The sequence below is a fragment of the Arachis ipaensis genome, chromosome B1, assembly GCF_059453495.1.
Source record: "Arachis ipaensis isolate K30076 ecotype BB chromosome B1, ASM5945349v1, whole genome shotgun sequence".
NCBI classification, from domain to species: domain Eukaryota; kingdom Viridiplantae; phylum Streptophyta; class Magnoliopsida; order Fabales; family Fabaceae; genus Arachis; species Arachis ipaensis.
In genome coordinates this window covers 53,717,205-53,737,871 of record NC_142436.1, presented here as the reverse complement: position 1 = coordinate 53,737,871, position 20,667 = coordinate 53,717,205, and the positions used below count along the sequence as shown (strand labels likewise).

Sequence of the window (20,667 nt, the reverse complement as noted above, 5' to 3'; positions counted from 1 at the left end):
TCTTCCCATCAACAACAATGTTGTCTTGGCCGAGCAAGAAAAGATCTAGGTCGGGAGAAAGAACTCGGACTTGGGCTTTCAAATTTTCAAACATCTCGTCCATCCCCACAACCACATTTTCTTGAAGGGCAGCTGATAAACCCATATTTCATGAGTTCTTTTGTGCTTAATTAGAGTGATTTATTTAACTCTTCACCTACTTATTCACATTAATTGCATAGTTTTACTTTCTCTTCCTTATTATGTCATATAATGAAAAAACATATTTCCTAAGCTTTAAAAATTAATTATTTTAATTACCTTTATTTCCATTTGATGCCGTGATTAGTGTGTTGAGTAGTTTCAGATTTTCTAAGGCAGAACAACTTAAAGGATGAAAAAGGAAACATGCTAGAATGGAAGGAGGAAGCAAAACGGAGCTTTAAAGAAACTGGTGTTCACGCGATCGCATGGATGATGCGATCGCGTGCCAAGCACGAATCAACAGCGATGCGGCCGCATGACTGACACGACCCCGCGCCTTGAGTAGAGCGCACATGACGCGGTCGCATGACTGACGCGACCGCATGACCCACGCGGACGCGTGACAGAGGCCACGCATCAGAAATTACAGAATACGCCCCCAGCGAATTCTGAAGCCCTTTTTGGCCCAGATCCAAGTACAGACAGCATAGACCAGAGGTTATAAAGTGTGGGAATGCTTCCATTCAAATGGAGCTCGCATATTTTCATCTTTCAATGATTTAGATTTAGTTGAGAGGGAGATCTTCTCTCTCTCTCTTTTAGGATTTAGGATTTCTTCTTGTTTTGAGAGTAACTCTGGATCCAGGTTTAATGTTCTTTTAGTTTTTACTTCTATTTATTTATTCCAACATTTGAATTAATTATTATAATTTGATCTAAGAATTCTTTCGTGTTACAGATAGTTATTTGAATTAATGATATTTGAGGTATTTTCAGTTCATGATTGTTCTCTTTGACTTAAGTTATCATTGCTTTCCATCTAAGGATATTTTTATTATTATTCCAGTAATTTTACTTTTTCTTTCCTTTTAGTTCTGGTTAAGAATTTAGTAACTCAACAGTTATTAAACTCAACATAATTGATACTCGTTATCTTGCTAATTGAGCTGAACTTAAATAATCCCAACCTTCTCTTAGGAAATAATTAGGACTCAAAGGTCAACTTAATTAGTCCCTTGACTTTCCTTTGCTCTGGTAAAGGTTGACCAAGTGGAGTTTAGATTCAACTTTCATTATTGTTGAGAGAGATAACTATGTTGGACCTCTAATTTCTCTACCTTTCTAAAAGTTGCTTTACAGTTATTATTTATCTTTAATTGCCATTTAATTCACTCGTCAATTAAATTGCTTGCTTCTCACCTTCTAAACCCCAATTACAACCCTTATAACCAATAATAAGAACATACTTCCTCACGGTTCCTTGAGAAGACGACCCGAGGTTCGAATACTCGGTTAACAATTTTTAAAAGGGTTTGTTACTTGTGACACCCAACACGTTTGTATGAAGGGATTTTTGCCGGTTTAGAAACTATATCTACAACGCAACCTGATGAGCGGATAATTTATACGCTTTTTGACATTGTTTTTTGTATGTTTTTAGTAGTATCTAGTTACTTTTAGGGATGTTTTCATTAGTTTTTATGTTAAATTCACATTTCGGGACTTTACTATGAGTTTGTGTATTTTTTTGTGATTTCAGGTATTTTCTGGCTGAAATTGAGGGACTTGAGCAAAAATCAGATTCAGAGGTTGAAGAAGGACTGCTGATGCTGTTAGATTCTGACCTCCCTGCACTCAAAGTGGATTTTCTGGAGCTACAGAACTCGGAATGGCGCGCTTCCAATTGCGTTGGAAATTAGACTTCCAGGGCTTTCCAGCAATGTATAATAGTTCATACTTTGGCCAAGAATAGATGATGCAAACTGGCGTTCAACGCCAGCTTTCTGCCCAAATCTGGCGTCCAGCGCCAGAAAAGGAGCCAAAACCAGAGTTGAACGCCCAAACTGGTACAAAAGCTGGCGTTCAACTCCAAGAAGGACCTCTACACGTGCAACACTCAAGCTCAGCCCAAGCACACACCAAGTGGGCCCCGGAAGTGGATTTATGCATCAATTACTTACTTCTGTAAACCCTAGTAGCTAGTTTATTATAAATAGGACCTTTTACTATTGTATTAGACATCTTTGGTCTCAGTTTTAATCCATTATTCATCTTAGGAGACTATTGATCATGCTTTAGGGGGCTGGCCATCTCGGCCATGCCTGGACCTTTCACTTATGTATTTTCAACGGTATAGTTTCTACACTCCATAGATTAAGGTGTGGAGCTCTGCTGTTCCTCAAAGATTAATGCAAAGTACTACTGTTTTCTATTCAATTCATCTTGTTTCGCTTCTAAGATATCCATTCGCACCCAAGAACGTGATGAAGGTGATGATTATGTGTGACGCTCATCACCATTCTCCCCTATGAACACGTGCCTGACAAACACTTCCGTTCTACATGAAATAAGCTAGAATGAATATCTCTTAGATCTCTTAAACGGAATCTTCGTGGTGTACGCTAGAATGATGGCGGCATTCAAGAGAATCCGGAAAGTCGAAACCTTGTCTGTGGTATTCCGAGTAGGATTCAATGATTGAATGACTGTGACGAGCTCCTAACTCGCGATTGCAGGGCGTTAGTGACAGACGCAAAAGGATAGTAAATCCTATTCCAGCATGATCGAGAACCGACAGATGAATAGCCGTGCCGTGACAGGGTGCGTGAGCATATTATTCACTGAGAGGATAAGATGAAGCCATTGGCAAGGGTGATGCCTCCAGACGATTAGCCATGCCGTGACAGGGCATTGGATCATTTTCCCGAGAGATGACCGAAAGTAGCCATTGACAGTGGTGATGTATCACAGAAAGCCAGCCATGGAAAGGAGTAAGACTGATTGGATGAAGATAGCAGGAAAGCAGAGGTTCAGAGGAACGAAAAGCATCTCCATTCGCTTATCTGAAATTCCTACCAATGATTTACATAAGTACCTCTATCCCTATTCTATTATTTATTATTCGAAAACATCATTATCAATTTATATCTGCCTGACTGAGATTTGCAAGGTGACCATAGTTTGCTTCATACCAACAATCTCCGTGGGATTCGACCCTTACTCACGTAAGGTATTACTTGGACGACCCAGTGCACTTGCTGGTTAGTTGTATCGAAGTTATGACAAATTATGAATGTGTAATCACGATTACGCATACCAAGTTGCTCACGTGCCAGGAATAGTTTGAGCCTGGACATCACAATTTCGTGCACCAAGTTTTTGGCGCCGTTGCCGGAGATTGTTCGAGTATGGACAACTGACGGTTCATCTTGTTGCTCAGATTAGGTAATTTTCTTTTTGTTTTGTTTTCAAAAATTTTTCAAAAACCTTTCAAAAATTTCTCATCTGTTTTCGAAAAAAAAATTTTAAAATAAAAATATTTTCAAAAATATATTTTTCTTCATAATTTTTAAGAATGAATTCTAGTGTTTCATGAAGCATGTTGAAGCCTGGCTAGCTGTAAAGCCATATCCAAACCCCTTTGGGATTGGTCTTCAACTAATCACCTCAGTGGAGCCATGCCCAATCCTTCTGGATAGGGTATGTTAGGCGTGTCATGTCTGAGTTACATACTAAAGCTTGGCTGGCTATTAAGTCATGCCTGACCCTTTGATTGGAGCTTTAGAGCATAAGATTCCTGGAATTCATATTAAAAATTTTGGAATCCTTATTTTTCTTTTTCAAAATAATTTTTTGAAAAATATAAAATAAAAAGACAAAAAATTTAGAAAATCACAAAAAATCAAAAATATTTCATGTTTCTTGTTTGAGTCTTGAGTCATGTTATAAGTTTGGTGTCAATTGCATGTGCATCTTGCATTTTTCGAAAATTTCATGCATTCATAGTGTTCTTCATGATCTTCAAGTTGTTCTTGGTAAAGTCTTCTTGTTTGATCTTGATGATTTTTTGTTTTGTGTTGTTTAGTGTTTTTCATATGCATTCTTGAATTCTTAGTGTCTAAGCATTAAAGAATTCTAAGTTTGGTGTCTTGCATGTTTTCTTTGCATTAAATTTTTTTCAAAAATATGTTCTTGGTGTTCATCTTGACATTCAAAGTGTTCTTGGTGTTCATCTTGACATTCATAACATTCTTGCATGCATTCATTGTTTTAATCTAAAATCTTCATGCATTGCATCACTTTCATTGTTTTTCTCTCTCATCATAAAAATTCAAAAAAAAAATATATTTCCCTCTTTTCTCTCATCAAATTCGAAAATGAAGTTTGACTTTTTCAAAAATTTTTAAAAATCTAGTTGTTTTTATAAGTCAAATCAAATTTTCAATTTAAAAATCTCATCATTTTCAAAATCTTTTTCAAAAATCAAATCTTTTTCAAATTTCTTAGTTATTTTCGAAAATTCCAAAAATATTTTTCAAAAATATTTTTCTTATTTTTATATCAAATTTTCGAAAATAACATCACAAATTAATGTTTTGATTCAAAAATTTCAAGTTTGTTACTTGCTTGTTAAGAAAGATTCAAACTTTAAGTTCTAGAATCATATCTTGTGATTTCTTGTGAATCAAGTCATTAATTGTGATTTTAAAAATCAAATCTTTTTCAAAAAACTAATTTCAATCATATCTTTTTTAAAAAAATATCTTCTTATCTTATCTTTTTCAAAATATGATTTCAAAATATCTTTTCTAACTTCCTAACTTCTCTCATCTTTTCAAAATTTGTTTCAACTAACTAACTAACTTTTTGTTTGTTTCTTATCTTTTTCAAAACCACCTAACTAACTCTCTCTCTCTCTAATTTTCGAAAATATCCTCCCTCTTTTTCAAAAATTTCATTTTAATTAACTAATTATTTTTATTTTTTATTTCAAAATTTTTCGAAAATTACTAACCTTTTTCAAAAACTATTTTCGAAAATCACTAACCCTTTTTCAAAAATTATTTTCGAAAATTCTCCCTCTCCCATCTTATTCTATTTATTTATTCATCTACTAACATCTCATCTCACATCTCTACCCTCCTCACAGTTGTGTTTCTTCCACTACATTACATTCTTTATCTCCCTCTTTTCTTCCACTCACAAAGGGATCCCTATACTGTGGTATAAAGGAAATCTATTATTATTATTTTTTCTGTGCCCTCTTCTTTGTCATATGAGCAGGAGCAAGGACAAGAACATTCTTGTTGAAGCAGATCCAGAACCTGAAAGGACCCTGAAAAGAAAATTAAGAGAAGCTAAATTACAACAATCCAGAGATAACCTTTCAGAAATCTTCGAACAGGAAAAGGAGATGGCAGCCGAAAATAATAATAATGCAAGGAGGATGCTTGGTGACTTTACTGCACCTAATTCCAATTTACATGGAAGAAGCATCTCTATTCCTGCCATTGGAGCAAACAACTTTGAGCTGAAACCTCAATTAGTTTCTCTGATGCAGCAGAACTGCAAGTTTCATGGACTTCCATCTGAAGATCCTTTTCAGTTCTTAACTGAATTCTTGTAGATCTGTGATACAGTTAAGACTAATGGAGTAGATCCTGAAGTCTACAGGCTCATGCTTTTCCCTTTTGCTGTAAGAGACAGAGCTAGAGTGTGGTTGGATTCTCAACCCAAGGATAGCCTGAACTCTTGGGATAAGCTGGTCAAGGCTTTCTTAGCTAAGTTCTTTCCTCCTTAAAAGCTGAGCAAGCTAGAGTGGATGTTCAAATCTTCAGACAGAAAGAAGGTGAATCCCTCTATGAAGCTTGGGAGAGATACAAAGGACTGACCAAAAAGTGTCCTTCTGACATGCTTTCAGAATGGACCATCCTGGATATATTCTATGATGGTTTATCTGAGTTATCAAAGATGTCATTGGATACTTCTGCAGGTGGATCCATTCACCTAAAGAAAATGCCTGCAGAAGCTCAAGAACTCATTGACATGGTTGCAAATAACCAGTTCATTTACACTTCTGAAAAGAATCCTGTGAATAATGGGACGCCTATGAAGAAGGGAGTTCTTGAGATTGATACTCTGAATGCCATATTGGCTCAGAAATATTGACTCAGCAAGTCAATATGATTTCTCAGAGTCTGAATGAAATGCAAGCTGCATCCAACAGTACTCAAGAGGCATCTTCTGAAGAAGAAGCTTATGATCCTGAGAACCCTGCAATAGCAGAGGTAAATTATATGGGTGAACCTTATGGAAACATCTATAATCCATTATGGAGAAATCATCCAAATTTCTCATGGAAGGATCAAAAGCCTCAACAAGGCTTTAATAATGGTGGAAGAAACAGGTTTAGCAATAGCAAGCCTTTTCCATCATCCACTCAGCAACAGACAGAGAATTCTGAACAAAATACCTCTAATTTGGCAAACTTAGTCTCTGATCTGTCCAAGGCCACTGTAAGTTTCATGAATGAAACAATGTCTTCCATTAGAAATTTGGAAGCACAAGTGGGCCAGCTAAGTAAGAGGATCACTGAAATCCCTCCTAGTACTCTCCCAAGCAATACAGAAGAGAACCCAAAAGGAGAGTGCAAGGCCATTGACATAAGCACCATGGCCGAACCTGCAAGGGAAGGAGAGGACGTGAATCCCAAGGAGGAGGACCTCCTGGGACGTCCAGTGATCAATAAGGAGCTTCCCTCTGAGGAACCAAAGGACTCTGAGGCTCATCTAGAGACCATAGAGATTCCATTGAACCTCCTTATGCCCTTCATGAGCTCTGATGAGTATTCCTCTTCTGAAGAGAATGAGGATATTACTGAAGAGCAAACTGCCAAGTTTCTTGGTGCAATCATGAAGCTGAATGCCAAATTATTTGGTATTGAAACTTGGGAGGATGAACCTCCCTTGTTCATCAATGAACTAAGTGATCTGGATCAACTGACATTGCCTCAGAAGAGACAGGATCCTGGAAAGTTCATAATACCTTGTACCATAGGCACCATGATCTTTAAGGCTCTGTGTGAAACCTCATGCCCCTCTCTGTAATAGAGAAACTGGGAATCTATGGGGTGCAAGCTGCTAAAATCTCATTAGAGATGGCAGATAATTCAAGAAAACAGGCTTATGGACAAGTAGAGGACGTGTTAGTAAAGGTTGAAGGCCTTTACATCCCTGCTGATTTCATAGTCCTGGATACTGGGAAGGAAGAGGATGAATCCATCATCATAGGAAGACCTTTCCTGGCCACAGCAAAAGCTGTGATTGATGTGGACAGAGGAGAATTGATCCTTCAATTAAATGAGGACAACCTTGTGTTTACAACTCAAGGATCTCTCTCTGCATCCATGGAGAGGAAGCATAAAAAGCTTCTCTCAAAGCAGAGTCAACCAAAGCCCTGATGCGCATAAACTAGTTATGCCACGATTTAGGAAATTGCACGATCGGCAAAATTCCTTCCGGCAAGTGCACCGGTTATTGTCAAGTAAAAACTCACAATAGAGTGAGGTCGAATCCCACAAGGATTGGTTGAATGAGCAATTCGGATTAGAAGTGTGTCTAGTTGAGCGGAATCAAGACTTAGATGAGAATTGCGGAATGTAAAATTGGCGGGAAACGTAAATGACAAGAAATTGAAATGGCGGAATCTTAAATTGCATGAATTAAAGAGCAGAAGCTAAATTGCTGAAATTAAAAGGGAATGGGGGTGATTGCATGAATTGAGTTGCAGAATGTAAAGAGAAAGTGGAAATCAGAAATGGGGAATTCATTGGGTGTTAGGAGATATTGAGATCTCCGAATCAAAACATTTTTATTCCTTCCTCAACCAATGCATTCATTGAATTTTGCTTGGCAATCTTATATGATTGGATCCCAATCCCTTGGCTCACCAATTCTCTCTAAAAACGAACAAATTCCCAATCCCTTGGTTTAAATGTTCATAAGAAGAGATGATGCTCGATCACTGATTATACCACACAGTTTCATGAACCACAATTTGGTAGGATTACATGTCACAATATCCATCCAAACCCCAATCCAATTCACTGTGAGAAAGCTTCTCTAGCATGAATCCTCCATTCCTTTCCCAAGGTTCCGAAGGATTCCAATTATGGGTAGTTTCTTTCCCAAGACAACTACCCAATGGAATTAGATCGAGAAGCTTTCTAACAAAATTCAAGAGAAAAGATTGAAGAAGAAGATAAAACTATTATTGATTCATTGAATTACAATAGAGCTCCCTAACCCAATGAAAGGGGTTTAGTGAGTCATAGCTCTGAATTCAATTACCAAACTAAAAGAAAATGATCTCCAGTTCTCTCCTGATGATCCCAACTAACTTAAATTCTATCCTATTTATACACTTTCTAAATTGAGCTTCTGTTGTGTTTCTTGGGCTTTGAGGCCTTTCCCTGATTTCCTTTTGCTTTGGGTTTATGGTCCATAATCCTGATGAGGCTGTGATCCAATTCTGTAACATTCATTGAGCAGACTTAGTGATAAACAAGTAATGACATAAAACTCAACAAATTAAAGCTCCAGACTCATCAATCCTTCAGGCCCAATCCCATAAACCATGATATTCAATTGGGTTTCATACCATAATACGTTTAAGTTAATGTTTGTGCTCAAATGCTAACTTAAACTTCAAGATATTTGGCCCAGAAACCTCTTTCAAAAAGTGGCGTTTAAGTTGAAGTTTAAGTTTCAGTTTAAGGTTAAACTGAAACTTAAACGTGGAAATGGAAGAAAGCAACCCAGGAGTGTGAAAAGTCGAACACGTTTAAGCTTCAGTTTAGGCTTAAACTGAAGCTTAAACGTGGAATTGAAGAAAGCAACCTTGGAGGAGCAATTGGGTCGAACACGTTTAAGCTTCAGTTTAAGGCTAAACTGAAGCTTAAACGTGGAAATGAAGGAAGCAACCCTGGAGGAGCAATTGGGTCGAACACGTTTAAGCTTCAGTTTAAGGTTAAACTGAAGCTTAAACGTGGAAATGAAGGAAGTAACCCTGGAGGAGGAAAAATAGTCGAACACGTTTAAGCTCCAGTTTAAGGTTAAACTGGAGCTTAAACGTGGAAATGCTCCTGGTGCCTTTCTTACTTCTGGCGTTTAACCTCCAGTTTAAGGTTAAACTGGAGGTTAAACGTGGAAATGCTCCCTTGGTGAAATTCTCATTCTGGCGTTTAACCTCCAGTTTAAGGTTAAACTGGAGGTTAAACCTCAGTTCCAGCATTTCTTAGCCTTCATGATTCTGGCGTTTAAGCTCCAGTTTAAGCTTAAACTGGAACTTAAACTCCACATGTGATATTCAAGCTTCCTTTATTGATTTTGTTGCTTCCTTGCCTAGCCTCTTCTTCCCTGAAATCATCCAAACAATTGCATCAAAGTCTTGCAAAATTTCATGAGAAATCTTCCATTCATAGCATTCAAGTAATATAACTAAAAACTCATGGAATTTGCATCAAAATCATACTGTTTGGATGGTTCATTGCTTTGTTATTCATTTAACCATTCTTGGTTACTTTAAGCTCAAGAAAATGCATAAAACAACTAAAACTAACAGAAAAATGCTAGTGAAACTAGCCTAAGATGCCTTGGCATCACAACACCAAACTTAATACTTGCTTGTCCCTAAGCAAGTCCTGAGTTATTTGAGAAGAAAGTATGAAACAGAAAGCAATTACATTGGCTATATTAGCAAGCATTTGAAGTTCATCAAAAGGGTTTTATGCAGAAAGTTGCAGCATCACTTTTTCATTCTTATCAGGTAAGATTATCACTTTTTCATTGCATCCATCAAACACTGCTATGGCCTCTTGTTATTCTTATGTCCTTGGCACTTTTCTCTTCTTTGTTTTTCTTTTCTTTTTCTTAGAGCTCCTTTTGCTCCTTGTTTGCTTAGTGTCATGTGTTGCATAAGCCTTTGGCATTTTCTTTTTCTTATCAGTGCACTACACATATCCACTCCAGGCATTTTAGTTCACATTTCTTCTTGAGACATTGGTGCCCAGCACCTCTTTGTGTGACTAAATGTTTTGTATTTAGGTTGCTCTTGATAATGGACTTTTGGTTGATAATCCCGGGTTAGTTAACCCAAGTTACCAAGTGTTGAAACACTCCTCAGAACCTATTCATCCAAGCATATCCTTAATACATAAACACCACAGGCATTTGTCTCAGAAGTTCAAACCATTGGTGCCTAGCTTATTTTCTCAATTTTTTTGCTTTTTGGTTGCCCTTTTTCAGTGGCTTTTTCTTCTTCTTTTTCTTTCTTTTTCATGGCCAAAGACATTTATTCATCAAGATCCATAGACAGTTTTCAATTTCTACACAAAAAATGATAATTCTACACTCTATTTCCAGTGATCTGACTAAACAATCAAGCATGCATACCACCACTTAATTCTACTTGATTTGTCACTAATTGAGCCAAGTTACTTTTGTTCAAACTTTTCTTTTATTTTTGGAAACAGAACAAGCATGTCAAGCATTTGTTTAAGAAGGTGAAGTTATATCCAAACATCTAGGCATTCACTTTATTCAAAGCAATAAACAGACAAACATACTAGAAACTTCACATTCCAGAAAGATTCAACAATTACAGTTTAAACCAAAACAAGCATGCTTTTGTTTGCCCTTTTTAAAGAATTGTCAAGGAACAACACCACCTTGTGAAATTCCTTGTTTTCTCTTTGTTGCCAGGAAACAATTTGATTTCTCCTTCTTCTCCTAGTTGTTGCTTCATGCTTTACGATCCTTGTTTCCTTTCCTGCAAAGAGTGATGAAGTTGCTTGCTTCTCAAGCACTTGAGTAGTTAGCTCAACTATGTATGGGTAAGTGTCTGAGTCTTAAGTTGGTGTGTGAACACTAAACTTAGTCTCCTACTTACTTCTCTGTTCTTTGAGTCCTTGAATTCTCCTTGGAATGAAGTTGCTGCTAAGGATTTTAAGCATTCTTGTGATTGCTTAGAATGGTTGTTCCTTTCATATAATTCAAAGGTTGTTGTGTTCAGTTGATCTTTATGGTGGAACACCAAACTTAGAGTCACACATTTCCCTTTGAATTATTGATCCACGAATTCATTGTTTGGTGTGAAACACCAAACTTAATTCTTTGCAATGCACAGAAACTACTTCACCCTTTTTATTGAAACAAATAAAAGAAACAGCAAAGGGGTATTACCTCAGGTTGGGTTGCCTCCCAACAAGCGCTTCTTTAACGTCATTAGCTTGACGGTTGCCCCTTGTTAGGGTGGATTGTAGTGCTTGATGTCCTCTCCTCTTACTATGAAAACGTCCCCATTTGATTCCTTCATGATTTCCAAATGTTCCATAGAAAGAACTTTCCTGATTGTGAACACTTGAGGGAGCTGGGAAGGAATGGTTTTGAGGCCAGGTGGGATTGGCAGATAATGACTTGATATCACTTTATCTCCCGGAGAGAAACCTTCAGTGGGAATTTTCTTGTTTCTCCACCCTCTTGGCAATTTCTTTACAATTCTTCCCTTTCTCTTGAGGATTTCTTCATTGACCCTTATGCTAGGAGGATCCTTCTGATCTGTTTCTATTGATTCTTGTGGCTTTAACTCTTGCAATTCTTGTTTGCCTTCCAAGGACTGTTTCAGAGTTTCAGCTGCTGGATTGCTTTCCTCCAAACACAGATGGCTACTATCATCCTTAGGCTTTTCAGGTTCTGGTTCAGGCTCAGATGCAGGTTTGAAAACATTGAAAATGAGCTGTTCATCATGTATTCTCAAAATTAGCTCTCCTTGTTCTACATCTATGAGCGCTCTAGCAGTGGCTAGAAATGGCCTTCCCAGAATGATAGGGTGTAGGTAGCTTTCCTCCATGTCCAAAATGACAAAGTCTGTGGGGAAGAAATAATTTCCCACTTTCACCAGCACATTTTCAACTACCCCTTCAGCTTGCTTCTGAGTTTTGTCAGCCAGTTGTATGATTACATCAGTGGATCTCACCTCATTCAGTTGTAGCCTCTTCATAAGAGTCAGAGGCATCACATTTATGCTAGCTCCTAGATCACAGAATCCTTTGTCAATTTTTGTTTCCCCTATGATGTAGGGGATATGAAAACTTCCTGGGTCTGTTTTCTTAGAGACTATGTCCTTCTTGATGAGGGCACTGCATTCTTTGTTCATTGTTACAGTTTGTCCTCCCTTCAAAACTCTTTTCTTGCTCAGCAATTCCTTTAAATACTTGATATGTGTAGGCATCTGCTGGAGAATCTCAAGGAAGGGAATATTGATATGGAGAGACTTAAATGTCTCTAAAAACCTTGAATAGGTTTTCCCTTTTTCACCTCCTCCTAACCTCTGAGGAAATGGTGCTTTTGGTTGGTATGTTTCCAGCATGCCTTTTTGCAGTTCCTTGGCTTGCTCAGTTTCACTTTCCTGCTAAGCTTCTTCCACACCTTCCTTCAATATAGTGATGGCTTTGCATTCTTCCCATCTCACTCCCTTTTGTTCCCCTTTAGGATTCTTTTCTGTGTCACTAGGGAACACTGCAGTTGACTTGGGGGCCTGTTGAGATAGCTCTCCCACTTGAGACTCCATCCTCTTGAGTTTTTCACCATGGTTCCTTAAGGTAGATCTCACATCATCCCTAAAGCTTTTCAACTCACTTATGTCCTGACACATGTTTGCAAGCGTTCCTTCTATCCTGTTTAATTGATCTTGAAATTGTTGGTTCGGATTAGGTTGGGTAGGTTGATTATTTTGGCCATGATATGATGGTTGGGAGTAAGTGTTTTGTGTGGCTTGGTATGATCTTTGGTTGGAGTTTTGGTATGTGGAATTGTTATGTTGGTTATGGTTGTAAGGTTTGTGGTTTTGTGGTTGGGTTTGTTGGTTCCCCCACCCAAAGTTTGGGTGGTTTTTCCATCCTGGGTTGTAAGTGTTGGAATGTGGATCATATGATTGCCTTTGTTGGTTTCCCACATAGTTGGCCTCTTCCCAATCACCTCCTTCAGTGCTTACTTCCTCTTGATCTTGTGTGTGTATTGCAGCCACTTGCTTTGTTTCTAATTTCCTGGTGAGCTCTGCTAGTTGCTTGGCAAACACCTTGTTTTGGGCTAAAGTTGTATCAACATGGTTCAGCTCCATGACTCCCTTAGTGTTGTGTCTCTCTGAAGCATAGTAGTACTCATTCTCAGCCACTGTCTCAATCACTTCAATGGCTTCTTCCACAGTCTTTTTCCTGTTCAATGAACCTCCTGATGAATGGTCTACAGCCTTCCTTGATTCATAAGAAAGTCCATCATAGAAAATATGCAATTGCACCCAGTCATGGAACATGTCTGGTGGGCATTTCCTTGTCAAATCCTTGAATCTCTCCCATGCCTCGTAGAGAGTTTCACCATCTTGTTGTCTAAAGGTCTGAACCTCAGATCAAAGCCTATTGACCTTTTGTGGGGGGTAGAAACGTGCCAGAAACTTGCTTTCCACCTCATCCCAGGTTGTTAGGCTCCCCCTTGGGAATGATTCCAGCCACTTAGCTGCCTTGTCCCTAAGTGAAAATGGGAACAAGAGCAGTTTATAGGTATCTTCCTGGACTCCATTGGACTTCACAGTGTCGCAAATTCTCAGGAATTTTGTGAGATGTTGGTTTGGATCTTCATTAGCACTCCCACCAAATGAACAATGATTCTCCACAAGTGATATTAGCTGTGGTTTGAGTTCAAAATTGTTGGCCTGGATGGGTGGTTTCTGAATGCTGCTACCACAATTCCCAGAGGTTGGGTTTATGTATGAACTAAGAACCCTCCTCTCAGGAATGGCATTGTTTCCATCAGCTCTCTCGTGGTTGTGAACTTCTCTATCCATGTTGAGATCTAGAGCTTCCTCAAAATTGTCCTCAGATTCTCCTTCAGATTCTTCTTCTCCCAGTACTCTCTTCCCTCTTGCTTCCCTTCTAAGTCTATGAAGGGTCCTCTCTGGTTCGGTATATGGAGGAGTTGATGTCTCTCCTCTCCTACCTGTCATACAAGAACACAGCACAGGCAACAAACAAGTGAAATACTCTTGGTTAATGGAAGAGTATGGTTAGAGCAGTTGAGGAATTAATTCAAACAGTTAGTGAGTCAGTGAGTTAGTTGCTTGAATTTAAAGGCATAAAGAAAGAAAGCATGTAACAGAGTGCAGAAATTAAAATTCAACAAGTAACTTGTACTGAATTAATCAAAACAAAAAAAATGCTCAATCTAGTTAACTTCCAATTTGAGAATTGTCAATCGAAAACCAATCCCCGGCAACGGCGCCATAAACTTGATGCGCATAAACTAGTTATGCCACGATTTAGGAAATTGCACGATCGGCAAAATTCCTTCCGGCAAGTGCACCGGTTATCGTCAAGTAAAAACTCACAATAGAGTGAGGTCGAATCCCACAAGGATTGGTTGAATGAGCAATTCGGATTAGAAGTGTGTCTAGTTGAGCGGAATCAAGACTTAGATGAGAATTGCGGAATGTAAAATTGGCGGGAAACGTAAATGACAAGAAATTGAAATGGCGGAATCTTAAATTGCATGAATTAAAGAGCAGAAGCTAAATTGCTGAAATTAAAAGGGAATGGGGGTGATTGCATGAATTGAGTTGCAGAATGTAAAGAGAAAGTGGAAATCAGAAATGGGGAATTCATTGGGTGTTAGGAGATATTGAGATCTCCGAATCAAAACATTTTTATTCCTTCCTCAACCAATGCATTCATTGAATTTTGCTTGGCAATCTTATATGATTGGATCCCAATCCCTTGGCTCACCAATTCTCTCTAAAAACGAACAAATTCCCAATCCCTTGGTTTAAATGTTCATAAGAAGAGATGATGCTCGATCACTGATTATACCACACAGTTTCATGAACCACAATTTGGTAGGATTACATGTCACAATATCCATCCAAACCCCAATCCAATTCACTGTGAGAAAGCTTCTCTAGCATGAATCCTCCATTCCTTTCCCAAGGTTCCGAAGGATTCCAATTATGGGTAGTTTCTTTCCCAAGACAACTACCCAATGGAATTAGATCGAGAAGCTTTCTAACAAAATTCAAGAGAAAAGATTGAAGAAGAAGATAAAACTATTATTGATTCATTGAATTACAATAGAGCTCCCTAACCCAATGAAAGGGGTTTAGTGAGTCATAGCTCTGAATTCAATTACCAAACTAAAAGAAAATGATCTCCAGTTCTCTCCTGATGATCCCAACTAACTTAAATTCTATCCTATTTATACACTTTCTAAATTGAGCTTCTGTTGTGTTTCTTGGGCTTTGAGGCCTTTCCCTGATTTCCTTTTGCTTTGGGTTTATGGTCCATAATCCTGATGAGGCTGTGATCCAATTCTGTAACATTCATTGAGCAGACTTAGTGATAAACAAGTAATGACATAAAACTCAACAAATTAAAGCTCCAGACTCATCAATCCTTCAGGCCCAATCCCATAAACCATGATATTCAATTGGGTTTCATACCATAATACGTTTAAGTTAATGTTTGTGCTCAAATGCTAACTTAAACTTCAAGATATTTGGCCCAGAAACCTCTTTCAAAAAGTGGCGTTTAAGTTGAAGTTTAAGTTTCAGTTTAAGGTTAAACTGAAACTTAAACGTGGAAATGGAAGAAAGCAACCCAGGAGTGTGAAAAGTCGAACACGTTTAAGCTTCAGTTTAGGCTTAAACTGAAGCTTAAACGTGGAATTGAAGAAAGCAACCCTGGAGGAGCAATTGGGTCGAACACGTTTAAGCTTCAGTTTAAGGCTAAACTGAAGCTTAAACGTGGAAATGAAGGAAGCAACCCTGGAGGAGCAATTGGGTCGAACATGTTTAAGCTTCAGTTTAAGGTTAAACTAAAGCTTAAACGTGGAAATGAAGGAAGTAACCCTGGAGGAGGAAAAATAGTCGAACACGTTTAAGCTCCAGTTTAAGGTTAAACTGGAGCTTAAACGTGGAAATGCTCCTGGTGCCTTTCTTACTTCTGGCGTTTAACCTCCAGTTTAAGGTTAAACTGGAGGTTAAACGTGGAAATGCTCCCTTGGTGAAATTCTCATTCTGGCATTTAACCTCCAGTTTAAGGTTAAACTGGAGGTTAAACCTCAGTTCCAGCATTTCTTAGCCTTCATGATTCTGGCGTTTAAGCTCCAGTTTAAGCTTAAACTGGAACTTAAACTCCACATGTGATATTCAAGCTTCCTTTATTGATTTTGTTGCTTCCTTGCCTAGCCTCTTCTTCCCTGAAATCATCCAAACAATTGCATCAAAGTCTTGCAAAATTTCATAAGAAATCTTCCATTCATAGCATTCAAGTAATATAACTAAAAACTCATGGAATTTGCATCAAAATCATACTGTTTGGATGGTTCATTGCTTTGTTATTCATTTAACCATTCTTGGTTACTTTAAGCTCAAGAAAATGCATAAAACAACTAAAACTAACAGAAAAATGCTAGTGAAACTAGCCTAAGATGCCTTGGCATCAAGCCCCCACAGTTAAACTCTAAGTTTGGTGTTGGGAGGCCACAACCAAACTCTAAGTTTGGAGTTGAACTCCCATATCCAAACTCTAAGTTTGGTGTTGGAGAGTCTCAACAATGCTCTGAACATCTGTGAGGCTCCATGAGAGCCCACTGTCAAGCTATTGACATTAAAGAAGCGCTTGTTGGGAGGCAACCCAATTTCTATTTATCTAACTATATTTTTCTTAGTTATATGTCTTTATAGGTTCATGATCATGTGGAGTCACAAAATAAACAAAAAAATCAAAAACGGAATCAAAAACAGCAGAAGAAAAATCACACCCTGGAGGAGCATCTGTCTGGCGTTCAACGCCAGAACAGAGCATGGTTCTGGCGCTGAACGCCCAAAATGGGCAGCATCCTGGCGCTGAACGCACAGAACAAGCATGGTTCTGGCGTTCAACGCCAGAAATGGCAACAAATGGGCGTTGAACGCCCAAAATGGGCACCAACCTGGCGTTGAACGCCCAGAGTTGTGTGCCAGGGCATTTTGCATGCCTAAATTGGTGCAGGGATGTAAATGCCTTGACACCTCAAGATCTGTGGACCTCACAGGATCACCTCAGGATCTGTGGACCCCACAGGATCCCCACCTACTTCCACTCACTTCTTCTCACCCTCTCTCTCTCCATTCATGGTCATCGCTTCTGTTTTCCATTTACCACTCACATCCATACACCCACCTATCTTCAAAATTCAACATCTCTTTCCCACCCAATCCCACCCATATGGCCGAATATACACATCCCTCCATCTCCTCCATATCTTCTTCTTCTTCTTCTATTCTTTCTTCTTTTGCTCGAGGGCGAGCAACATTCTAAGTTTGGTGTGGTAAAAGCATAGCTTTTTTGTTTTTCCATAACCATTAATGGCACCTAAGGCCAGAGAAACCTCAAGAAAGAGGAAAGAGAAGACAATTGCTTCCACCTCTGAGTCATGAGAGATGGAAAGATTCATCTCAAGGGACTATAGCTCAAGTGGTAGAACATATGGCTGCAAATCAAGAGATCCCTGAGATACCTCAGGGGATGCACTTCCCTCCACATAAATATTGGGAGCAAATCAACACCTCCCTAGGAGAATTAAGTCCCAACATGGGACAACTAAGGGTGGAACATCAAGAGCACTCCATCATCCTTTATGAAATAAGAGAAGATCAAAAAGCAATGAGGGAGGAGCAACAAAGACAAGGAAGAGACATAGAAGAGCTCAAGGACATCATTGGTTCCTCAAGAAGGAAGCGCCACCATCACTAAGGTGGATTCATTCCTTGTTCTTATTTCTTCTGTTTTTCGTTTTCTATGTGATGTGCTTATCTATGTTTGTGTCTTCATTACATGATCATTAGTAGTTAGTAACTATGTCTTAAAGTTATGAATGTCCTATGAATCCATCACCTCTCTTAAATGAAAAATGTTTTAATTCAAAAGAACAAGAAGTACATGAGTTTCGAATTTATCCTTGAACTTAGCTTAATTATATTGATGTGGTGATAATGCTTCTTGTTTTCTGAATGTATGATTGAACAGTGCATATGTCTTTTGAAGTTGTTGTTTAAGAATGTTAAATATGTTGGCTCTTGAAAGAATGATGACTAGGAGACATGTTATTTGATAATCTGAAAAATCATAAAAATGATTCTTGAAGCAAGAAAAAGTATCAAAAAAACAAAGCTTGCAGAAAAAAAAAATATATAGGCGAAAAAAAATAGAAAGAAAAAGCAAGCAGAAAAAGCCAAAGCTCTTAAAACCAAGAGGCAAGAGCAAAAAGCCAATAACCCTTAAAACCAAAAGGCAAGGGTAAATAAAAAGGATCCCAAGGCTTTGAGCATCAGTGGATAGGAGGGCCTAAAGGAATAAAATCCTGGTCTAAGCGGCTAAACCGAGCTGTCCCTAACCATGTGCTTGTGGCGTGTAGGTGTCAAGTGAAAACTTGAGACTGAGCGGTTAAAGTCAAGGTCCAAAGCAAAAGAAGAGTGTGCTTAAGAACCCTGGACACCTCTAATTGGGGACTTTAGCAAAAATGAGTCACAATCTGAGAAGGTTCACCCAATTATGTGTTTGTGGCATTTATGTATCCGGTGGTAATACTGGAAAACAAAGTGCTTAGGGCCACGGCCAAGACTCATAAAATAGCTGTGTTCAAGAATCATCATACTGAACTAGGAGAATCAATAACACTATCTGAACTTTGAGTTCCTATAGATGCCAATCATTCTGAACCTCAATGGATAAAGTGAGATGCCAAAACTATTCAAGAGACAAAAAGCTATAAGTCACGCTCATATGATTGAAGCTATGTTTCATTGATAGTTTGGAATTTATAGTATATTCTCTTCTTTTTATCCTATTTGATTTTCAGTTGCTTGGGGACAAGCAACAATTTAAGTTTGGTGTTGTGATGAGCGGATAATTTATACGCTTTTTGACATTGTTTTTAGTATGCTTTTAGTAGTATCTAGTTACTTTTAGGGATGTTTTCATTAGTTTTTATGTTAAATTCACATTTCTGGACTTTACTATGATTTTGTGTGTTTTTCTGTGATTTTAGGTATTTTTTGGCTGAAATTGAGCGACTTGAGCAAAAATCAGATTCAGAGGTTGAAGAAGGACTGCTGATGCTGTTAGATTCTGACCTCCCTGCACTCAAAGTGGATTTTCTGGAGCTACAGAACTCGGAATGGCGCGCTTCCAATTGCGTTAGAAAGTAGGCATCCAGGGCTTTGAAGCAATGTATAATAGTCCATACTTTGGCCAAGAATAGACGACGCAAACTGGCATTCAACGCCAGATTTCTGCCCAAATCTGGCGTCCAGCGCCAGAAAAGGAGCCAAAACCAGAGTTGAACGCCCAAACTGGCACAAAAGCTGGCGTTCAACTCCAAGAAGGACCTCTACACGTGCAACACTCAAGCTCAGCCCAAGCACACACCAAGTGGGCCCCGGAAGTGGATTTATGCATCAATTACTTACTTCTGTAAACCCTAGTAACTAGTTTATTATAAATAGGACCTTTTACTATTGTATTAGACATCTTTGGTCTCAGTTTTAATCCATTATTCATCTTAGGAGACTATTGATCACGCTTTAGGGGGCTGGCCATCTCTGCCATGCCTGGACCTTTCACTTATGTATTTTCAACGGTATAGTTTCTACACTCCATAGATTAAGGTGTGGAGCTCTGCTGTTCCTCAAAGATTAATGCAAAGTACTACTGTTTTCTATTCAATTCATCTTATTTCGCTTCTAAGATATCCATTCGCACCCAAGAACGTGATGAAGGTGATGATTATGTGTGACGCTCATCACCATTCTCCCCTATGAACACGTGCCTGACAAACATTTCCGTTCTACATGAAATAAGCTAGAATCAATATCTCTTAGATCTCTTAAATGGAATCTTCGTGGCGTACGCTAGAATGATGGCGGCATTCAAGAGAATCTGGAAAGTCTAAACCTTGTCTGTGGTATTCCGAGTAGAATTCAATGATTGAATGACTGTGACGAGCTCCTAACTCGCGATTGTAGGGCGTTAGTGACAGACGCAAAAGGATAGTAAATCCTATTCCAGCATGATCGAGAACCGATAGATGAATAGCCGTGCCGTGACAGGGTGCGTGAGCATATTATTCACTGAGAGGATAAGATGAAGCCATTGGCAAGGGTGATGCCTCCAGACGATTAGCCATGCCGTGACAGGGCATTGGATCATTTTCCCGAGAGATGACCGAAAGTAGCCATTGACAGTGGTGATGTATCACATAAAGCCAGCCATGGAAAGGAGTAAGACTGATTGGATGAAGATAGCAGGAAAGCAGAGGTTCAGAGGAACGAAAAGTATCTCCATTCGCTTATCTGAAATTCCTACCAATGATTTACATAAGTACCTCTATCCCTATTCTATTATTTATTATTCGAAAACATCATTATCAATTTATATCTGCCTGACTGAGATTTGCAAGGTGACCATAGTTTGCTTCATACCAACAATCTCCGTGGGATTCGACCCTTACTCACGTAAGGTATTACTTGGACGACCCAGTGCACTTGCTGGTCAGTTGTATCGAAGTTGTGACAAATTATGAATGTGTAATCACGATTACGCGTACCAAGTTGCTCACGTGC

General features: G+C 38.7%; 2 non-coding genes across 2 annotated transcripts; one reads left to right on the top strand and one right to left on the bottom strand.

Moving 5' to 3' along the window:
* Positions 1 to 5,773: 5,773 nt before the first annotated feature.
* LOC148576598 (small nucleolar RNA R71) lies at positions 5,774 to 5,880 on the bottom strand. The gene has a single exon (XR_015902785.1). It is a non-coding gene; the product is annotated as a small nucleolar RNA R71 (small nucleolar RNA).
* Positions 5,881 to 13,330: 7,450 nt separating this feature from the next.
* LOC148576597 (small nucleolar RNA R71) lies at positions 13,331 to 13,434 on the top strand. Its single transcript, XR_015903786.1, has one exon. It is a non-coding gene; the product is annotated as a small nucleolar RNA R71 (small nucleolar RNA).
* Positions 13,435 to 20,667: the final 7,233 nt, after the last annotated feature.